The sequence below is a fragment of the Tachysurus fulvidraco genome, chromosome 10 (assembly GCF_022655615.1).
Source record: "Tachysurus fulvidraco isolate hzauxx_2018 chromosome 10, HZAU_PFXX_2.0, whole genome shotgun sequence".
Classification (NCBI taxonomy): Eukaryota; Metazoa; Chordata; class Actinopteri; order Siluriformes; family Bagridae; genus Tachysurus; species Tachysurus fulvidraco.
In genome coordinates this window covers 22505669-22529403 of record NC_062527.1, presented here as the reverse complement: position 1 = coordinate 22529403, position 23735 = coordinate 22505669, and the positions used below count along the sequence as shown (strand labels likewise).

General features: G+C 38.3%; 1 protein-coding gene across 2 annotated transcripts in view; it reads right to left on the bottom strand.

Moving 5' to 3' along the window:
• Positions 1-23735, bottom strand: part of LOC113638191 — a 37396-nt gene that overhangs the window by 12509 nt on the left and 1152 nt on the right. The window lies entirely within an intron of this gene.

Genomic DNA, 23735 nt, shown 5'->3' with positions numbered 1-23735 from the left:
ATGTCAGTGCTATACTCCTCCCAAACGGAAGTATGTCACTCGCAGGTGACTTGCGAGTCGTGCATCGCGCCAGAAACAAATATGTTTTCCCACCAGTGCTGGCTCCGATCTTTCACCCAGGTGTCTCCTGATTCAGCTGTCTCGCCCTACTCCCTACATGAGACCTGTTTCAGCTGAACTTTTGACTTTCACTTCCTCACACATTGTTGATCAGAGAACTCAGACTGACTAATAGCCTGATAGCACTGAGTCTGGTTACTTTTACTAAGTTTATGATTACAATAAACTTCTTTTCTTGTTTACACTTTGACTCAGGTGTGGTTATTTATGTGTTAGTCATATATACTCTGTTAAATAAGTAATTGTGTGCCCATCCCACCTTCTGACAGGTGCAGGACAAAAGAAACTGCTAAAGTAAAAAATTGTAATGTCCGCAACACTGTTTAAACTCCCATCTTTATTAATTGGTTAAAAAGCAACGTTTCGACCCTGCTGGGTCTTCTTCAGGCAAATAGAACACATTTGTTAAAAAGGGGATATATAGGCCTTGCAATCAACTGACCCACCCTGTGGTTTCAATTAGCTTAATTGGGTCTAAACAAGCCTAGTAACCCCACCCTTTACTCAATTAAAAGAACACGTTCATAGAAAAACAATACAATGAAAAAACACTGCAATGGAAGAAACAGCTCCACACATGCATACACGCTCAAAAACAACATGAAAACACCACCCCACATATGCACAAAAGACCACCGAAAAATAGTCAGCAAAGAAACAGACAGTTTCCCACAAAAAATACATACACATATACATATACATGTGTACAGTAGTATGCACATACACCCACATACACATATATACATTAGGGCTGCACGATTTGGGGAAAATGTCATATTGCGATTATTGAGGTCGATATTGCGATTGCGATATGCCATTGTGATATAATAAACAAATGGTATCATGAGTCAACTTGTTTGGTTCTCAATGAAAATGCACACAGATTACTGATAATGCTGAAATTTGTATTTCTAAACTCAAACTAGCAACAACAAACAAATGCAAAACGTTTTCAAATTAAAATATAAAATAACACATTAATGCTGATTAATGAAAAGCCTAAGATCAAAACTGTAGGTATACAGTATATCAGTATATATATGTATATGTATATATGTATATATATATATGTGTGTGTGTGTGTGTGAATAGGTATACAGTATATCAGTATATATATGTATATGTATATATATATATGTGTGTGTGTGTGTGAATATATATATACACAAACAAAGTAAATGACCAACTTAATACAAGTTATACATGGTATTGCACACACCATTATTGATGATATTTGGAGCAATATTACATGTAATTATAAAACTTGATTCCCTTACATATACATATGCTTTTAAGCCTAATTATTACTTTTGATTATGATGTGATTGTGACAGGGGAGGAGGTTTCAGGTTGGGAGTAAAGAGTTTTTTTCTGTCACCACTTTTGAATAAGAAACAATATCAAGGCTATAAAACTTGTCAAAACTCCGCAATCACAAAAGTATCAGTGAGAAGTTGAGAACACTCGTTTAAACAGTGCATACACTCGAACTTGACTGCACATCATATTTTTTACTTTACTGATACTGCTTTTAATCGTAATGCAAAGACTGGTCATCAGGACATAAGCTGTCCTGTACAATAAAAGTGCCTGCACAGCGACAGGAAATATCATTTAACACAAAAAGCCGCCTAGACGGTGGACTTGCGCTTTTTCTTTTTTTTTGAGCGGCGTGTGGACGAATTTTTTCTACGCACACACTAATTTATTTCTTCATAACAGACCGCTGCTAACTATAACACACCGTTGAACAGAGCGTTGCCATGGACACACAGGGTTCTAACCATAGAGACGGAGCGCACTATGTTCTTTAGCTGAAGCAACACAATTAGCTGTATACAAACAGGCGTATGAGACCTGTAACTTGAGCAACAGCGCGAGTTTAAAAGCGTAACAGGCGTAACTTTTAAAGGCGTAACAGCTGATGAAAATGCAGAGACAATTGTAGACGAAAATGAAGAGATTTTATCTTAGTTTTTATTTTATATAAAACATTTTCGTCTCGTCTTTTTTCGTCAACTATAATGCATGTTAATTTAGTCTTAGTCAGCGTTTTGGACAGTGGTGTAGTCTTGCCATCGTCTCGTCTTATGAAAAAAAAAGGTTGTTGAACATATTTCGTCTTGTCTTCTCTGACACTACATATAACAGAGGTAGCATTTTTTCTGGCCACCAGTTCAGTGTCTGTCTGCTCGGCATCCATCTTCACCCGTTCCGCGCTGCACACCGGAAAAAGTCACATGACCATACGTGCCACTGTCTAAACTGAAACTCACTGGTCTCTTTTTATATTTTGGCGGATAACGGTGTAGTGTATGAAATAGGCAAACAGCTTTCAGAGAGAATGGGTTGTCATGTCCACACATGCATTTATTTATTATTTATTTCATAAAATCGCAGCATTTTGCGTCATATAATCGCACAGGCTTGATATCGCAATTGCGATATGATTAATTGAACAATTGCAGCACTAATATACATACATACATACATACACACACATATACTGTACATATACATATACATACCTACACACACCCATACATACACATATACATACATACATTCTTACATAAGATGCACAGTAACACTTTATTTTAGGGTCATTTAACTAGTTTATTAGCATGAATATTAATAGAATATTGGCTATTTATTAATACTTATTAAGCACATATTAATGCCTTATTCTGCATTACCTTATTCTACATTCTTAATTGTACCCAATACCTGAACTACCTTACTAACTCTTAATAAGCACTAAATTAGGAGTGTGTTACCACATGCACAGATAATTTGATGACCCTCCCTCACACACTCACTTGAGAAAAAATGCTTCATTTTACATTTTGATTGGGACTTTTTTAAAAGATCAAGGTTGGGGGATGCTTTCATTTTACAGGAATCATAGGGAAATATGTTTATTACAATTATTAAGTTTATTATATTTATTACATGCATAATAATGTTTATTATGCTTTTGTATTACTCAATGAAATAATCAATTAAAATCCTACTTACAATTAAATCAGTCGTCGTTTTAAAAATTTGTATCACCTTGAATGCATGTCTGTTTATGACCAAACAACATGTTTATTTAGGTTAGTATATGATATAGTTTATATACATTTCCCTATATTTCCAAATAATTCCCAGAAATTCCCATAAATTCCTGTAAATTCCCATAAATTCCCGTAAAGTTTACCATTTGTAATATTTCCAAAATTCCCCAGATTAAGTTAAAGTGGAAAGTTTCCGGAAATTTACCGGAAACTTTCCACCCCTTTGCAACCCTATGCACGATCACATAATTGGATTAATAATTCTGAAGTTATGAATAAAAATAAAAAAGAAATATGCCAACAAATCACCACCTGCACAAGAGTCAAAAATAATCACAGCACCAAGGAGTCAACAGTTGCAACAGTCAGCCTCATGCTGCCATATATTACCACAATCAGCCTCAAAGTTAGGACAAAATCGCCTCCAACCTACATTGGCCCAGGCTAGCTCCTGCAATCTGACTATAAGTTTAAACAATAATTCCAAGTTAGAATTTAAGGAAGAAATGATCAGCCAAACTCACAAAGACTGGATTCAGTTGAGGTAGGTTTATTGACAGTCGTATAGACAGCAATCAACCAGCTGGTACCAGGGGTACAAGTTTGTCCACTAGACGCTACTTGCACCGAAGCACTGCTGATTACAGCAAGCTTATATACAGCTCTGACATGCCCCCCTTTTCGCCATACCCCCCTCGCTATCCAATCATAATACCGCTCACGTACACAGTTTCGCCCGTTTAGGAAATTACCATTATCTCCAAATTGGAATGTTCTGCCCATATACTGGGTCAATATTTGCCCATGCATTAGGCCATCTAAATTCCCAATATCTTCCACCTGAGGGGCCCCGTTTCCATAGTTACTATGTCATCAGACCATGGAGCTTATAAGTTGGGTTTATGTGCTTTTTAGACTTATTCTCTTTTCTGAGGTCTTCTTCAACACAACTCAACACAACGCACCTGTTCATGTATGGATCTTCTTGTGCTCTTGCTTACCAACATTTTCTCTTCTATATGACTCAAACCTGTTCTTCTACTGTTCTGTCTCTTTGGATACGGTGTGCAGTAGCCATTGGTTTACTTATTAGCCCAGTGGCCAGAGTGTGTATATGCTTGCTAAGGCTTTATTTGTGGTGTGTTTTAGCTTCAATTTCCGCATGGTTTGCACAACTTTTGGATGAAACTGACCTTTCTACACCGTCGCCTACTGCTGATCTTCTCACTGAGGTCATTACTCATTATATCCAGGATATGGAGAGTCGTGGTCGGCCCAGTGACACATCTGCTGTTAGGGGGGGTGGAGGTCTCAACTCAGACTGCTACAGTTGCCACATATCCTCCTCGTTATGCTGTCAAACCATTTTATATTAAGAAGCGACTCTTTTTCTTTTGATTTTGCATCTCCTTATTAAACCTTTATGCTTATCGAAATTCTTTCCTATAGATTTAATTTGTCCTTCCACTGTTCTGATTCTTAAGATATCCTGTAGTGCAGATGCTACCAGTTACTTATTAAATGAATGTACTGAATGTACAGAGCCTGTTCATGTGACCAGAGACTGTACACGCTTAATTAAACACACTGAACCTATGTGTTATTCCTCTATGGGTTGAGTCATTTCTGGGTAAAGCCAACACTCCTATTCTTCCACCTGTTGCTGACTTTCTCACCGAAATCATAAATCACATCACTATATTAAGGATTTGGAGATTGTAGGAGAAACTCATCTCCAACCTACATTGGCTTAGTCTTGCTCTTGCCATCTGACTATAAGATTAAACAATTATTATGTTGGCTTTGTAGAAGCCGACATTCTGTTTTCCTACTGGAGTTATTTTTCTTAGCCAACTTTTTATAAAATTTAATGAAAAAATAATTTAAAAAATAATTTAATCAAAAATTTGCACAACATGGACATGTGACATATCAAAACACTCAGCACAATGAGGCGAACCGCCTCACATGTATTCTGCTAACGTCACATGCTAATGTCTGCTTGCCTCCAAAAGTAATGAATGTAAAAGAAATGATCAGCCAAACTCATGAAGACTGAATTCAGCTGAGGTGGGTTTATTGGCAGTCGTATAGACAGCAAACAACCAGCTGGTACCAGGGATACGATTTTGTCCACCAGACGCTACTTGTACTGAAATACTGCTGTCTACAGTGGCCTTATATACAGTTCAGATGTGCCCCTGTTTTTCCACTTCCTCCTTCTCCTTCCAATCAGAATTCGGCTCACGTACTCGTTCTGATAACATTCAAGAATCTTCCATTATCTCTAATTAGTCAATGTTTTACTTATGTACATTTTTATCTAAAACTCCCGTTATCTTTCAACATATTGGCCCATTCCTACTTCTCCAAACGCAGCATTGTGTCGAAACTCACAGAGCCCTCCTCCAGGTGGACATATCGCAGGGTGAACCGCACTCTTAGACTTTTAGCCGAATATTAACTATTTAAACTAAACTTTACTGATAACACTATAATTGATACAAATAAAACAATGAGAATACTCTCCAGACCTGGATGAGAATGAGCAAACTTCTTTATTGTAGCTAATAAGCCAACACTTCCATCGAGCTCAAGGAAAAATCTCTAAGTTAAAAGCAATCAAATGAAAAACCCAAAAGAACATCCACCTGCAACCCAAAACGTTCAAACTCTCCCCAGAAAATCTCCTCAATACCCTGGTGCCTCTCGGCCCCTCCTCTTTAATTTACATACATTCAGGCAATTTCCCATTATTTCTCCACCGGACGTCTGTCATTATTTCTCAAAGTTATATTTGAAACATTACTCATTTACAGGAGCTTTCTAAATTGCCCTTATTCTCCAGAATCAAGCTCTGCCCTTTACTCACATTTACTGCCCTTTTAATTACCTGTAATTTAACACCCGCTGTTATTAATAAATGTGCTCAAAACACATTCGTCACTCAGTGTTTCATGACAGATGTCTGGTGGATTAATCCTCTTTTCAACTACAATGGGCAAGTTTCCTCATTTCTATTCTTTGTACTTTATGAGTTTGGATTATGATAATAATAATAATAATAATAATAATAATAATAATAATAATAATAATAATAATAATAATAATAATATGTTTAATGTATATAGCGCATTTCCCAAGCTCAAGGATGCTTTACAAGGTACAGTATTTCAAGACAAATGATAGTAGTGGTAGTGTTATCGTGTAACAAACAAACATATTTGTCGGACATTTGCCCACGACGAAGGATATGGAATGGGTAGGGAGTTCCATAGTGTTGGAGCAATGACAGAAAAGGATCTGCCACCCACAGAGGATAAACGTAACATAAACGTAAATGATAAAAGTTCTTGATTATATTGGTTATGTTGTATTGCTGTTTTTGCTAAGCCTTTGCTGTTTAATGTTGCTTTGTATATAAGTGGAGTTCTATGTTGACTCCTTAAGCTTACTAAACTTATGAACATTGTTATGATCCTCAGTCTGTCACTTTCCAGACTGGGCTTGCACTCTCATGCATATTTTAAGCCTTAGTTTCTCTACTTCTACCTCCTACTAAACGTCAGATATATATATATATATATATTTTACCTTAAAACTTTTACAACATCTGGGCCTACACTCACAATATAACTGTAATATTTTGTAAGGCATAATACTTTACTTTGGGACATTCTTGAGTTTCAATATTTTTCACAACAATTGGGCCTTATCATTGTGCGTGTATGAGACCTTTATTCCTTAGTGTGTGTGTGTGTGTGTGTGTGTGTGTGTGTGTGTGTGTGTGTGTGTGTGTGTGTGTGTGTGTGCTGGTGACTGTTTGCTTTTCTACATTAATGGCCTGTGCCTATGTTCTTCCACAGGCCTCCATGTGTGTGTGTGTGTGTGTGTGTGTGTGTGTGTGTGTGTGTGTGTGTGTGTGTGTGTGTGTGTGTGTGTGTGTGTGCTGGTGTCTGTTTGCTTTTCTACATTAATGGCCTGTGCCTATGTTTTTCCACAGGCCTCCATGAACCTAATGGCCCACTTATTGTATAATGTTTAACGTTACCATATTTTATGCTTTTCTCCTTCACCTTTTTCCTACTTCATATTATTTTACAAGAAAAAAAATCACAATAATCCCATCACAATAATCACTAAGTAAATTTCTGTTCTGGCTTTTTTTCAGCAGGAAATAAGCTGCCATTCACGTGATAGATGAATCACTTCCTCGAATCTCAGTGCATTCTGTCAAGCCTAAACAAAGTCAACCCCTTCTGCAAATGCAAAAAAGGACTTATGCACGAGCACATAATTGGATTAATAATTCTGAATTTATGAATAAAAATAAAAAAAGACTTAAGCCAACAAATCACCACCTGCACAAGAGTCAAAAATAATCACAGCACCAAGGAGTTAAGAGTTGCAACAGTCAGCCTCATGCTGCCATATATTACCACAATCAGCCTCAAAGTTAATAGTCATTACCACCAGCACTAGAGTCAGCAGTTACCACTGTCAGCTCCAAAGTGTCAACTGGTAACACTAACAGCCCCACAGATTTATATTATCCCCATTAGCCCCAGAGGTGACAGTTACAACTATTAGTCCTAAAGAGTCCACACGAAGCAACCACAGAACAACAGTTACAAACAGAAAAGTCACAGCAGGAAGCATTGGTAGTGTTGTCTACATACAGGCTCAGGATCTCTGGCTCATAATAACTCTCTACAGGAAGCCTTTAAACCAGAAACTCATCAAAGGTTATCTAATGTTCATGATTTAATAAACTCCAAAACAAAACTTGCAAAATAAAATGCAGACCTACAACAGCTGGAGCTGGGATTGTGCAGTATATTCTGAGTTCCATATATGTCAAATATCTAACTATATTCATTCATTCATTCATTTTCTACCGCTTATCTGAACTACCTCGAGTCACGGGGAGCCTGTGCCTATCTCAGGCGTCATCGGGCATCGAGGCAGGATACACCCTGGATGGAGTGCCAACCCATCACAGGGCACACACACACTCTCATTCACTCACACACTACGGACAATTTTCCAGAGATGCCAATCAACCTACCATGCTTGTCTTTGGACCGGGGAGGAAACCGGAGTACCCGGAGGAAACCCCCGAGGCACGGGGAGAACATGCAAACTCCACACACACACAAGGCGGAGGCGGGAATCGAACCCCCAACCCTGGAGGTGTGAGGCGAACATACTAACCACTAAGCCACCGTGCCCACCCATATAACTATTTAATATATAAATATAAAAGTCAAACATGTTATATGGACCTTCTGTATAGTAAAGATACGGTGAAGATACTGTGTGTTCCATACATAAAGAAGAATTTGGAAAGAAGCTCAATGTTCAATTTTACATAACATTTACTTCAACTATGTGCTGTAGGTAAACTAGGTTGTCTCTAACATTTTATGATCAGATATGGACGCCTTTATAAGTGGCCTTGATGGAACCACAGACTAAAGCATTTCCGTGCTAAATGTTGTACTGTGGTTTCCTGTTGCTTCACCAGAAGGAACAAAGAAGTATTTAGATCCGTTTAATCAAAACTGCGTATCCCTCATTGTGTATGATGCCATTTTAAAGTCATAAAAATGACTTCTTCTGTATTTGCCAACATACACGAATTAGTTTACTGAAATAGATGTAAAATAGATCTCTTGAACTGGGTTTAACTGTAGTTTCTGAATTGGGAAAACTGAGACCTTTTGTTTCGTCTAAGACCTTTGGTGACATCATGACATCAAGAGCTGAGAGAACATGTGTCTGTGGATTATTATTGTTTTTGTAACTGCAACATTGCTTTGTCCTCCAATACCCCGACACACACGATCTAGTCACTGATAGAGAATTTAGTATATCGCTCTGGATATGAGTGTCAGGATCCAGCCTGGACTTTTGTCATGCTCTTCTCCAAACTCAGCATTGGGCCTTATAATTGCATATGCATGAGTCCTCTAATCCGTTGTGTGTGTTTGTACCAGAGGTGGGAAGTAACGGAGTAAAAATACTTCGTTACTGTACTTAAGTACATTTTTCTGGTATCAGTACTTTACTCCACTATTTATTTTTCGGACAACTTTTTACTTTTACTCATTACATTTGTACACAAATATCTGTACTTTTTACTTCTTACATTTTCAAAAATAAATGTTTGTGTCCGTGTGTATGTGTGTTTTTATGTGTGTGTGTTTGTTTGTGTGCGTGTGTGTTTGTATGTGCGTGTTTGTATGTGTGTGTGTGTATATGTGTGTGTGCATGTTTGTGTGTGTGTGTATGTGTGCGTGTGTGTATGTGCTCGTGTGTGTGTATTTGTGAGTGTGTATGTGTTTGTGTGTGTGTTTGTATGTGTGTATGTGTTTGTGTGCGTATGTGTGTGTGTTAGTGTGTATGTATTTGTGAGTGTGTGTTTGTGTGTGTATGTGTGTGTATGTATGTGTGTGTGTGTGCGTGTGTGTGTATGTGTGTATCTGTTTGTGTGTGTGTGTGTGTGTGTGTGTGTGTGTGTGTATGTGTGTGTGTGTGTGTGCTGGTGACTGCTTTTCATTAATGACCTGTGCCTATGATCTTCGAGGCTTCCCTGAGCCTAATGACCCTTTTTTTTCTCTACTTTATATTATTGTACAGGACTAATTTCCCACACTACATTAGTCCAGGCTTGTTCATACAATCTGACTACAAGACATGATTCGGATGAGATCAAAAAAAGACAGCAAACACACAGCTGGTCCCAGGGGGACAAAGATGTCCTGAAGATGCTACTGCTGCCTACTGTGGCTTTGTATAGACATTTTATAGACTTTACCAATTCTTTATTTTCTACTTCAGAGGCCTCCTAAAGCAATATGTGTGTATGTTTATCAATATTTGGGTTTTACAGGGTTAATTTCTCTTCTCTTCTCCTTTTTCCTTCTTGTTCAAACCAATCCACTATTTCCCATTTCTTCCTTTCTCTTTTTACTTCTCCCCAGAATTCTATTCTTTCTTTCATCTTCTTACATTTTCCCTCATCAAATGTTCCACCTTCAGGCCACTGCAACTCTCCTTTTGTCCGTTCTTGCCTTTTTCCTGTGTACCTTTTAACATCCTTTTCAGCATCTTTGTGCTTTATTATTACAATTGCAGCTGGTGTGATTAGACTTTTACCCTTCTCCATCATGCACCTGTAAGGAATTCTCATCCGTCTCAATGAAACACACACGTGTCAGTCTTTCAAAGAGAAGTTCCAAAGTTTATTAGGAAAAGCAGAAATATATAGTCGTACAAGAAGAAAGAGGGTGTAGTGGGTGTGTGTTGGTATGTGTGTGTGTGTGTGTGTGTGTGTGTGTGTGTGTGTGTGTGTGTGTGTGTGTGTGTGTGTGTGTGTGCATCTGTGTTTATGTGACCTCTCAGTTACTCCAATGAAGTCAGATCTTATCAGGGAAGTGAACCTATACTTCCCTTACTTCCCATGGATGGTAACATAAAGAATGTTTATGGCAGGGCCATCTGTTGTAAGACTAATTATGGTAGGGACAAGAGTGTGTCTGTGTGTGTGTATGTGTCTGTGTCTGTGTGTGTGTGTGTGTGTGTGTGTGTGTGTGTGTGTGTGTGTGTGTGTGTGTGTGTGTGTGTGTGAAAGAACAATGTGCGCTATACAGAAAGTTTGCAACATTACCAGAAAAGATTGTTTCATACAATTATTCTCACAGCACCCTTGTCTCGCTCCTGTGGCTCTATCTCTTTAATAAGTAAAGTTACAATAATAATAAAGTTTTAGTAACTTTGATTGAACATTTATTTATTTATTTATTCATTCATTCATTCATTCATTCATTCATTCATTCATTCATTCATTCATTCATTCATCCATTCTTTCTATTAAACGTATTAAGCCATTCTTTCTAGTATGACTCTCAAGAAGATTTAATCTGTCCAATAAGGCAGATATTACAAAATCAAATTGTTAACATTAAATTAAACAAATTAAAAAATTCAAATTAAATTGAAAAAGTTAAAGTGTTGCCGTTGCTCAGCAATTAATTCTACCAACAGTTCCTCATCTTCATGGGTCTTTAATAAAATAAGCCTTTTGATCACCAGGGGTTTCTACTAGGACTCAATACTGGGCTCAGCGGTCGTGGCCTCCAGATCGCTTTTACTTTCTCATACCAATTATCACATGGAAAGAAACTTTCTAATGCCCACTGTTCATCAAAGCCTGTCTTTCTACACCACTTCTATCCTCGTACACTCATCAAAAAAATGTGTTCTTACTCCCATGGTTTCAATCTCCAGATCTGTCTCTTCTTCAATATCTGAACTCAACTGTTCATCACCCTTCAGTCTATACCTTCCATTCACTATGTAATATGTTGTGTTCTAACTTAAAAATGACCTGACCAGTAGAGGTCAATAGTGGTGTGTGTATGTGTTGATGCACTGATGAGGGAGTAGACGATTTGTATGTTGGAAGCAGCCCGAAGCTGTGCGTCTGTGACGTTGTTAATACGAGGAATTAAAGCTTAAAAGCGGAATGACGTTTCTGTTCTTGTATATAAAATACAACACATTAATTCTCCTTTCTCATTGTGCTCTCTCCATACAACCCTTTGTGTGTACAATGTCCTAATGTTCTAAATGTGTCGTGCAGTGTTGTGATGTAACGGAGTACAAATACGAAATACAAAAACTTCTGTACGTTACTGTACTTAAGTAGGAATTTCACGCATCTATACTTTACTTCGCTCTTTTTTTTTATTTCCTAGCTAAAATGTATATTTTACTCCGTTATATTTCCACTAAGCATCTTCGTTACTCGTTACTAAAAACTAAAATCAGAAGGATGCCATAAGGGAGATTAATCTGCTCCTAGACTAGATCGATTGCATTACGCACGTCAGAGAAACACAGGCGCGAAATGTCACTATCCTTGTTACCAGAGTTGTAGAACAAACAAAATATAAATGCAAACAAGCCATGCAATACTACACAAACATAATATATATTGATTTGGTCTTTGTCTTGTGGATATTATTTATTTATTTATTTTTATTAATGACTGCATCCATTGGACACACTGTTTGTAGAGAATGCACACATACATGAACTGATCTGATTCAAGACTGGCATCATTACATCATGCATAACATTTTGGTGTCCACTTTTACCATTTTGAATAATACCATAACGTTTGGCTTACTATGTAGTCATATAATAATAATAATGATTATAATATAATATATAATATAAAACTCTTTCTTTTAAATTCTTTCTTTTAAAATTCTTTTAAATTCTCACTGAGGGCTAAAACCCCTAAAGATAAAACCCTAGAACCGCCGCTGATCTTGTGCCTACTGAAGATCACTGAAATTTTAAAAAGTATTATATTAAATATTATTAATTTAATATAAAGTAATTTTTATATTAATTATTAATTAATAACTAATATTATTAATATATTATATTATATTCTAAAAGGTATTATATTATAATATAAGGTATAATATTCTACCAAAGTCTTTTTCTAGTATGATACTTGTACTTTTACTCCAGTATTGCTTTCTACTACTTTACACAACACTAATGTCGTGCTTACTTACCTCTTCTTCTTCTGGGACTTTCTACTTCATAAATCCCATAAAACATTTAATTGCCCACAATGCAATTCCTAACTCCCTGTCAATTTATCCAATCAATACACCCCTACAGCTGTAATCACTTCTATTACACACAACAATTCCTCCTGAATTCGGATTATGGAGTTAACGATATCTTGCAACTACTTTTGCTAAATCAAACATTAAACATCAAACCGAATCGTCATTCGGTTCAACAATTCACATATGCACATAAACAATTCCATACACATATACTCATTACCGTATACTCATTCTTGGTTGCCCCCAGCTCTACCATGCAGCCCTGTCTCACCTGACAGTGGTATCTAGGACTAACGTTTTCTCCACCTGCCCGTGCAGCCACGGTCTGTGAGTTTAACAGCACTCAGGCCCCATCACAACAAGTTATACCAAATATAAATAACAATATAAACCAAGTATAAAATAAAATAACACTTCTTCACTCATGAGACTTTTTCGCACATATACACACATACACAGTCATAGCAGGAACTGCCAAAAAAGGAACCACAAACCACTTACCCTTATCTACTTATGGGTTTGCTATTTCTAATCCAGCTCTTTTATTTCACCCTTAAAAGTTCTTGATTTCGAGGGCAGTTGTCCGCCTCCCTCACCAGGGCCACCCCTCTGCTGTCAGGCCACAGATTCACTATGACACAGACATTTGAACATAACAGGCGTCTGCTCACCTTGTGATTATGGCCGGCCTCTGTAGCCCTTCTGAGAGAGTGGTCCCGGTTCCGGACGCAGATCACGCTAACCCTAAATATGTCGGAACTCAGAGAGCCCGCCTCTGAATGGACATATCGCAGGGTGAACCGCACTTTTAGACTTTTAGCCGAATATTAACTATTTAAACTAAACTTTACTGATAACACTATAATTGATACAAATAAAACAATGAGAAGACTCTCCAGACCTGGATGAGAATGAGCAAACTTCTTTATTGCAGCCAATCAGCCAACACTTCCATTGAGCTCAAGGAAAAATTTGTAAGTCAAAAGCAATGAAATGAAAAAACCCAAGCAAGCATCCACCTGCAACCCAAAAAGTTCGAACACAAAAAAGCAAGCAAGCCAGCAAGCCAAGCCCCCTCCCCAGGAAATCTCCTCAATATATACCCTGGCACATCTAGGTGCCTTCTATACATTCAGGTAATTCCTCCTTATTTTGTAATTTACATGAGCTTTACATTTAAATTCCCCTTACTTTGCAGACTACACAATAAGACTTCCCCTTATTTCCCAGAAAAACAAGTCTGCCCTTTTTATTTTCCTGTTGTTTTTCCCGACTTACTTCCACATTGTTATTAAAAAACATGCTTCGTTGTTAAAAATGTGCTCCATTTTTAACGACGGGGTTATTTGCCACTCAATATAACACAGACGTCTTGTGGATTAATCCTCTTTTACAGCTACAATGAGAAAGTTATAAAAAATAGTTATAAAAAAGTAAGTTATAAAAAATACTAAAGAATAGTAACTAGTTACAGTTACTGGTTACTTCATTCAAAAAGTAACTCAATTACGTTATTGATTACTTACACCAAAAAGTAACGCGTTACTGTTAAAAGTAACTTGTTAGTTACTTTTTTAAAGAACGTTCTTTAATGTTCCCATTAATGCCCTTTTATGCGTTATTGTCTAGACCAGGGGTCGGCAACCTTAAACACTCAAAGAGCCATTTGGACCCTTAAACACAGGGAGCCACAAAACCCTTTTGACATCTAAAATGAAGATAACACTGCATATATCGTTTTTTACCTTCATGGAAAGTATAGAAAAAACTGTAGTATGTTGCATTTATGAAATCAATGAACTACTACCGAGTAAACGCAATTTTATTTCTGCAGGCAAACAAAAATATTTTGGACATTTTGAACTAAACTTAACAAAAGAGACGCTGGGTTGAAGGTTACTTTCAAATAAAATGTTCAATGTATAATTGAATCCGCTTCGTATTGATGACCAGGGCTCTCAAGTTTTGAAGACAGGCAAGCGTGACATTTCCTACCCGCCCGCAACCCCATTTTTTTTTCATTGGTTGTTGCGTTAAATCTTACCCAGATAGTGCCATTTTCTGATTGGCTGATAAGTGTCAGGCTTGACTAAGAACTAAGTTCCATAGTGACAGCGGCGCAGACTGATACATTTTGGGCGCTGCGGCTTATTAAATATATGATAAATAGTCAAAATGTTTTTCTGCGTGAGAAATACGATGGTGTGGCGGAAGAGCGTGAGAAAAGACCGAAATGCGTGACTGTCACTCTCAATGCGTGACACTTGACTGTCCTGCATGACATCAAAACTTTAACTTGCCGGCTGCAGCAAACCAAAAATGTGTCTGCTTCTGTGTGTCGGATTTCGCAGTTGGCAGTTATGACGCATATTTTGAGCGACAAAATAATTAAACACGGTTTATTTTAATGTTACAAGAGAATCTAACTAAACTAGCATCCAACTAACTAAAATAAAATACATTTAAATTAAATATTTATTTTCCAAATCTACAGGGAGCCGCAGCAGAGGGATGAAAGAGCCACTTGCGGCTCCGGAGCCGCGGGTTGCCGACCCTGGTCTAGACAAACACAAAACCAGACATCCCAAGTATCCCGGATGTTCCGGGAGTCTCCCGCATATTGATAGCGGCTCCCTGATGCCCGCAAATTAGTTACAATCTCAATGTCTATACTGTATATGATTTCTACTGATTATATAATTGATTGATTATATGTTATCTTTATGACTTTGAATTATGATAATAGCTCTTGATTATACTGGTTATGTTGTATTGCTGTTTTTGCTAAGCCTTTGCTGTTATAACGTTGCTTTGTATATAAGTGGAGTTCTATGTTGACTCCTTAAGCTTACTAAACCTATGAGCTGAACTTTGTTATGATCCTCAGTCTGTCACTTTCCAGACTGGGCTTGCTCATGCATATTTTAAGCCTTAGTTTCTGTAGTTCCACTAAAGGTCAGGTTCCCTTTAGACCCTCGATCTCAGAGTCAGCAGGTCCGTCCAGCTGGTCGCCCGATTCAGCTGTCTCGCTCTACTCCCTACATAAGGCCTGTTTCAGCTGAACTCCCGACTTTCACTTCCTCACACATTGTTGATCAGAGAGCTCAGACTGACTAATAGCACTGATAGCACTGAGTCTGGTTACTTTTACTAAGTTTATGATTACAATAAACTTCTTTTCTTGTTTACACTTTGACTCAGGTGTGGTTATTTAGGTGTTAGTCATATATATTACCTTAAAACTATTCCTAACATCTGGGGCCTACATCCTCGCCTACATATGACTTATGACACCAATTGTAATATTTTGTGAGGCTTAATACTTTACTTTGGTTATAGTATTGTAAGGAATAATACTTTAATTATTTTTACTAAGATTTTTCACAACATTATTCCTCCTTTTCTATCATTGGCTGCTCACAAACTTCATGTACTCGTAATTTCCGTTAACTCCAGATGGTCTTTATTTTTATTACCTCATACATATCCTCGTATATCCTCATCTAGAAGTTCATGATCTTTTATATCAGTTCCATTTATCTTTCTGGTTCATTGACTATATGCTCCATATCTTTGTTGACCTGTCTTCCGACTGCTGTTGAGACTCCCATTTCTATTATGGGATGTGGTAGCTCAGTGATTGAGGTGTTGGGCTACTGACCGGAAGGTCATGGGTTCAAACCCCAGGCCACCAAGCTGCCACTGCTGGGCCCCTGAGCAAGGCCCTTAACCCTCAGTTGCTAAGTTGTAAGTCACTCTGGATAAGGGTGTCTGTTAAATGTCATAAATGTAAATGTAAATATTACACAGGAGACACAAACTGTGTGTGAGGGTGTGTTTCTATGTTTTCCTTTGTAGAAGACCGTCGCCACCCTACATTGGCCCAGGCTAGCTCCGGCAATCTGACTACAAGTTTAAACAACAACTCACAAGTTAAAATTTAAAGAAGAAATGATCAGCCAAACTCACGAAGACTGGATTCAGTTGAGGTAGGTTTATTGACAGTCGTACAGACAGCAATCAACCAGCTGGGACCAGGGGTACAAGTTTGTCTAGTAGACGAGACCTGCACCAGGGATACAAGTTCGCTCAGTAGACGGGATTCTGACATGCCCCCCTCTTCGCCATACCCCCCCTGCTATCCAATCATAAATCGCTTACGCACGCACTTTCCGCATGCTCGGGAATTTCCCATTGTCTTGAAAAAATGACCCTTTTAGCCCAGATGTTGGGTAAACATTTGCCTCTGCATTAGGCCCCATAAATTCCCATTATCTTTCCCCTGGGGGATCCCATTTCCACAGGACTTGGGCCACGTCGTCCGGGCATAAAACTTATGAGTTGGGTCCTATGTGTGTTTAGAGACTTCATTCCCTTTCGTGAGGTTCTTCTTTAACAGACTCAACTTAACGCGACTTCACATGGGTATGTATTGGATCTCCTCAGGTTTTTGTTTATCAACATTGTTTCTTCTGTATGACTTAAAACCAGTTCTTTACTATTCTGTCTCTTTGGATACAGTGTGCAGTAGTCATTGGTTGATTTATTACCCTGGTGGCCGGAGTGAGCATGTGTTTACAGAAGTTCTCGTGTTTCATAGCTTTGATCTCTACTTGGGTTGCAAATCTTCTGGACAAGACTGAACTTTCGACACCGTCTTCTACTGCTGATCTACTGAGGTCATTACTTAGTACCTCCGGAACATGGAGAGTCGTGGTCGACCCAGTGACTCATCCGCTTTTCGGAGAATAAATGTTTCAACCCAGACTGCTACAGTCGCCACTTATTCAACCCAAACTCCTCCAGCCTACAAGCACACCACAAGCTACTCAAACTACGTGGCGTGTTAACAAAAAGACTCAATATCCGCCTTGTTTTGCTGTCAAACCATTTTACATTAAGAAGTGACTCTTTCCTTTTGATGTTGTATCTCATTATTAAAGCCTTTATATTAAACTTCTTTTCCCTACATCCTGTACATGTACATGTCTTGTTCTGCCTCACTGTGTGTGTGTGTGTGTGGGGGGGGGGGGGGGGTTGCTGAGTGTTTTATTTATGACCTCTAATGGTCTCTGTCTAGGATTCCTTTGCTTCTTATGGCCCTAATGGCCTGTGTGCGTGTTTACATTGGACACTCAATGTATGGTCTCCTCTCCCCCTCTCATGTGCATGGTTTCCCTAGTTGGGGTATAAGTTGAACCTTCTATGCATTAAAATTTCCCACAACCAGACTCAGTGAGGAAGGTTAATAAGCCGTCACAAAGACAGCAAACAAACCAGCAACTTTGTCCAGTAGATGTCACTGCATCGAAATTCTCCGTTCTCTTTAATTTTCTGTCATCATGCCGTAGCCCTTATAACTAATCTAGTAATGTATGTGCAGTGCTTCTTACTTCCTGTTCTTAATTCATTTATCTCATATACAGAGTGTGTGTGTGTGTATGGAGCTCCATGAACTCTTATTAAGATGAATCTGTGTTTTTCAGCCTCTGCTTCTTTGTGCCTTGCGTGATGTCTGGATGAAGTCAGCACTCCTCTTCCTCCATCTGTTGCTGGCCCTCTCACTGAAAGCTTTATTCTTTACACTAAAGATTTGGCGAGTTAATGATTCTTCTGCTGTTGAAAGGGTTAATGTCTGTACCTGAGCTTCTACTTTACTTAGTAACTTTTGGTAAACAAACTCCTTCCTTCTCATCCTCTCATCCTCATCCACAAGTATACAAGCTACTCGAGCTCCATGGTGTGTTAACAAAAGGACTCAACTCCACTGAGATGAGGCTGACTCTATGAAAATCCTGAGACATCTACAGATCTACCAGCTCCAGTTGGACTCTATAATACCAAGAGGAGATCTGAACTCCATGTGATCTTTACACCAATTCAACATTTGTTTGACTGTATATTTATAATCTCACCCCCAGTGTCACCCATATGAGGATGAGGTTCCCCTTTGAGTCCGGTTCCTCTCAAGGTTTCTTCCTTTACCAATTTAAGGGAGTATTTCCTTGCCACTGCTGCCTGAGTCACCTCAGACTTGCTCATAGGGGGACAAATACATACATACATACATACATACATACACACATACATACATACACACTGTGAACTATATATATATATATATATCTTAATTTTTACTATATTAATTCTTTTTTCTCCTTATGTTTACCTTCTGTTCTATGTTTATGTTCTGTAAAGCTGCTTTGAGACGAAGCCCATCGTAAAAAGCGCTATACAAATAAACTTGAATTGAATTGATTCTCAGTATTAGACTTACTCCCGTGTGTGTGTGTGTGTGTGTGTGTGTGTGTGTGTGTGTGTGTGTGTGTGTGTGTGTGTGTATGTTTGTGTGTGCATGTGTGCGTGTATGTTTGTGTGTGTGTGTGTGTGTGTGTGTGTGTGTGTGTGTGTGTGTGTGTGTGTGTGTGTGTGTGTGTGTGTGTGTGAGTATGTTTGTGTGTGTGTGTGTGAGGGTGTGTTTCTATGTTTTCCTTACATGTGTGTCCCTCTGGGGCATCTGCATACTAATAGACTTAACACATTTCTTCTTACTGAAAACAATGAATCAGACATTTTATCTGATCTGAACCATCTGACATGAAGTAGCCTCAGTAACCAAAGTCTGGCTAAAGACACCAACCTTCTGAACAGCAGAAGAATCAGTAAGTAGACAATAACTGTCCAAATCTTTACTGTAAAGAGTAAAGATTTCAGTGATGTGGGAAATTTTTGATAAAAAATATGAAGTAAGGGAAAAGTGAAGGAGAGACTTAGGTATGAGGTCGTTAAACATAATAAGGTATCTAACCAGATGTTAGTTACTCAAGTACACAAGCTACTCGAGCTCCATGGTGTGTTAACTAAAGGACTCAACATCCTGAGTGTATGTGTGTGTGTGTGTGTGTGTGTGTGTGTGTGTGTGTGTGTGTGTGTGTGTGTACAAAAGCTACTTGAGCTCCATGGTGTGTTAACTAAAGGACTCAACATCCTGAGTGTATGAGTGTGTGTGTGTGTGTGTGTGTGTGTGTGTGTGTGTGTGTGTGTGTGTACAAAAGCTACTCGAGCTCCATGGTGTGTTAACTAAAGGACTCAACATCCTGAGTGTATGAGTGTGTGTGTGTGTGTGTGTGTGTGTGTGTGTGTGTGTGTGTGTGTGTGTGTGTGTGTACAAAAGCTACTCGAGCTCCATGGTGTGTTAACTAAAGGACTCAACATCCTGAGCAATGTATTTTAAACCTTATTATATAAAGAAGAAATGATTTAGACACATTTTCTTTATTAAAGTTGCTGCTCAGTATTGAGCCTTATTTCTGTGTGTGTGTGTGTGTGTGTGTATGTGTGTGTGTGTATGAGTGTGTGTGTATGTGTGTGTGTATGGGTGTCTGTGTGTGTGAGTCTGTATGTGTATGCGTGTGTGTGTGTACGTGTACTTGCACGTGTGTGTATGTGTGTGTGTGAGTCTGTATGTGTATGCGTGTGTGTGTACGTGTACGTGCACGTGTGTGTGTGTGTGAGTCTGTATGTGTATGCGTGTGTGTGTACGTGTACTTGCACGTGTGTGTATGTGTGTGTGTGTGAGTCTGTATGTGTATGCGTGTGTGTGTACGTGTACGTGCACGTGTGTGTGTGTGTGTGTGTGAGTGTGTATGTGTATCTGTATGTGTGTGTGTGTGTACAGTATGTGTTCGTGTATGTGTGTGTGTTTTTGTGGCATCTCCATACTGATAACTGACATATCTTATTAATGGTGAACTCCTACATACCCTAACCCTCTCCTTCACCTTATCTAACTTCATGGTTTATTATCATGTGACAGAAACAGTGACAGAACCAAACAGGAACCAAACAGGAAGCAGCATCTCACCCACAGACCTCTGTATGATCCGTAGCTACACTGAAACCTCAGACACTGACAGATTTACTCAGGAAGAAGTAAAACAACTAATTATAAGTACACAGAAGTTTCTAGAGAACAAATCACTAATGTTAGAGTCCCGTTACACCTCGATGCAGCTGAATAACAGAGTCTCTAATACACAGAATATTGGACAGCTCAGTGCTATAATTTAATGTATAAAACAGAAGATGTATTAACAGCAAAGCGACTGTATTGGTCTTTAATTTACTGTCATGATTCATGTGTGTATTCAGTGGCTTGAGGTTTTGAGTAAGGGAGAAGTGTGTTCATTTAACATGAAGAGAGAGAATAAAGAACGACTCTACAGCAACTCTGACGTAAGTAAGAACATGAAAACAGTAAGAAATCGCTTTAGAATACAACACCTGAAATCACAATGAGTGTAATTTTGCACATGGTGCAGTGTTTATTACGCAGGTGTTGGACCTCTGTGGACACGTCACAGACTGAATCTCAGACATTATCTTCAGCAATAAGACCACAGACAACATGAAGCATCAGTGGTGATGCACTAAAGTGTCCAGTTCCCTGTGGAGATCCAACACGTGCTACAAAGTGCCTCCTTCTTTTATTTTTCACCCCTTATCTGTAAAACCATCCTTCTTCTCTAATAGTTTCTGATTTTCTTAAATAATCATATAATATTTCTCAATCTTTTTTTTTCTCTTTCCTAAATATAAAAACCGTGTTTCCTCTTAAACGTTAGTTATTTTTAATATGAGTAAACTTGGCTTTTCCTCTCTCCAAGTTCTCATACTGAGTTTCATTTCCCCGCTCATGCAGAACATCCAGAATGCACATCTGTACACCACATCCGCACCTGCACATCTGTACACCACATCCGCACCTGCACATCTGTACACAACATCCACACCTGCACATCTGTACACAACATCCACACCTGCACATCTGTACACAACATCCGCACCTGCACATCTGTACACAACATCCACACCTGCACATCTGTACACAACATCCACACCTGCACATCTGTAACAACATCCTCACCTGCACATCTGTACACAACATCCGCACCTACACATCTGTACACAACATCCACACCTGCACATCTGTACACAGGCACTTGACAAATTGAGGTGAAACAGTATTTTTTTATGTGACAAACAAAATATATATTTGACAAACAAAATAAATATTTTTCAAAACCAAATATATGAAATTATAATGTTCAACGGCTGAAGTTGGTGTCACTGTTACTGTTTTATAGAATTTCCCCTTCTTTATGCTATTTTCTAAGCCTTTTTCTCAGCAACAGACGTAAAATGTCCTGCGGTGTGACACCACACTACAGTAAAGAGAAAATATACAGATATTACTGATTTCAACTGCAAATCACATACGTTAAAGTTCAAGAAGCCTTTTCTAAAAATCATCATTGAAATTCAACACAACTGTTTTTCAGTCCCACTCCTTACTTGCACCTTCACATAGAAATATTTCGTAAAATGAGAAAAAGTCTTACTGCTCTGTTTATTTATTTTTTTTGTGATAGTTAAATTATGCAGTGCTTCGAAAGCTACATCATGATAAAAATCAAATTAACTTAATTAAGGCATTTAGTTGCATTTAAAGTGATGTCACACCACATGACTTCCATGTCACGCCGCAGGACGGCATTTATGTTACAAAATTTTGCTTGTCGTAGATATTCCTGTATATTGTTTTTGTATGTAAAAACCTTTTTTTTTAAGTTGATATTTGTAAAATAATGGCAAAGATCTTATGAATTATTCCGAATGTTGCTGGTTTATTTTATAGCTGCTTATATTTCATGTCTCATTTATGTTACAGTCACACCGCAGGACATTTGGCAGAAAAGCCTTTAAATAAACAGGAACAAAAAATATTGTTTCATCCAAAAGTAACATTACAACATAAAATACAGTAACTTGCTTCATTTACATATGATTGTTGTAAGAAAAAAACATATTTTAGTGAGTATTTATACTATGTTACATTACAGTTTTTTTCCAGTTGCTAACAAGCATTGTTCAATACTGAAACCACATTTTCAAAACCCTTCACACAGTCTGCATTACCGGCGTGAATGTTGGCCAAACAGTTAATCTCACCTACAAAACTCACTCAGACCAACAAACACTGGCAACAATTCTCATTCACAATTCTCATTCAGAAAACTTCTCATTTCATTCACAACACACTGACCTAAACAACAGGAAGCATTACATAACTGATGAACTTTTCTTTTCAATGATTTTCCACATAAATCGGTTCTTCATATAGAAAACTGTAACACAATCTCACTTTATTGAAAGCATTTGTAACACGAATGAATCAGAAATTAATCAAAATTTAATTTTTTTTATATGAATATAGTGCTTGAAAATTATAACCAAAAGGTGAAAAAAGAGGGAAAAATACTCCAGGGCTGCAATGATAATAAAAAAAGGATAAATAAAATACATTCTACACATTACTGTAACATGTGTAGTTGTTCATTATAGTACATTACAGTTCTAGTCTGCTCTCTCTCTTGCATTTGGCCACAAGTTCTCGTCGACATCACCTTCCACCTCCACGCAGATAAAAACTCCTCTATGGGGTTTGAGAAAGGGGAGTATGGAGGCAGGTATAATACTGACATCCTGGGATGTGACACAAACCACTCTGTGGCTGCAGCAGAGTGATTGAATGCCACATTATCCCACATAACAATGAAGGAAGGAGAGTTTGATGCCCTTTGGCTTCTCTCCTCAGCTGGCACAAGTGGAATATGTAGGTCATTTAGAAATGAAATAGTCACTCTCTGTTTCATTACATTTCTTCCCCTGTGTCGTGTTTTTGCCAGGTTTAATCCAGCTTCATCCACAAAGATAAAAGTATGTGGAGTTTGGGGCAAGTCGTGGCCTAATGGTTACAGAGCCTGACTCGTAGCCAGGGAGCTGTTGGGGGGTTCAGTGCCTTGCTCAAGGGTCACCGTACTTTGCCGTATGTCATGTC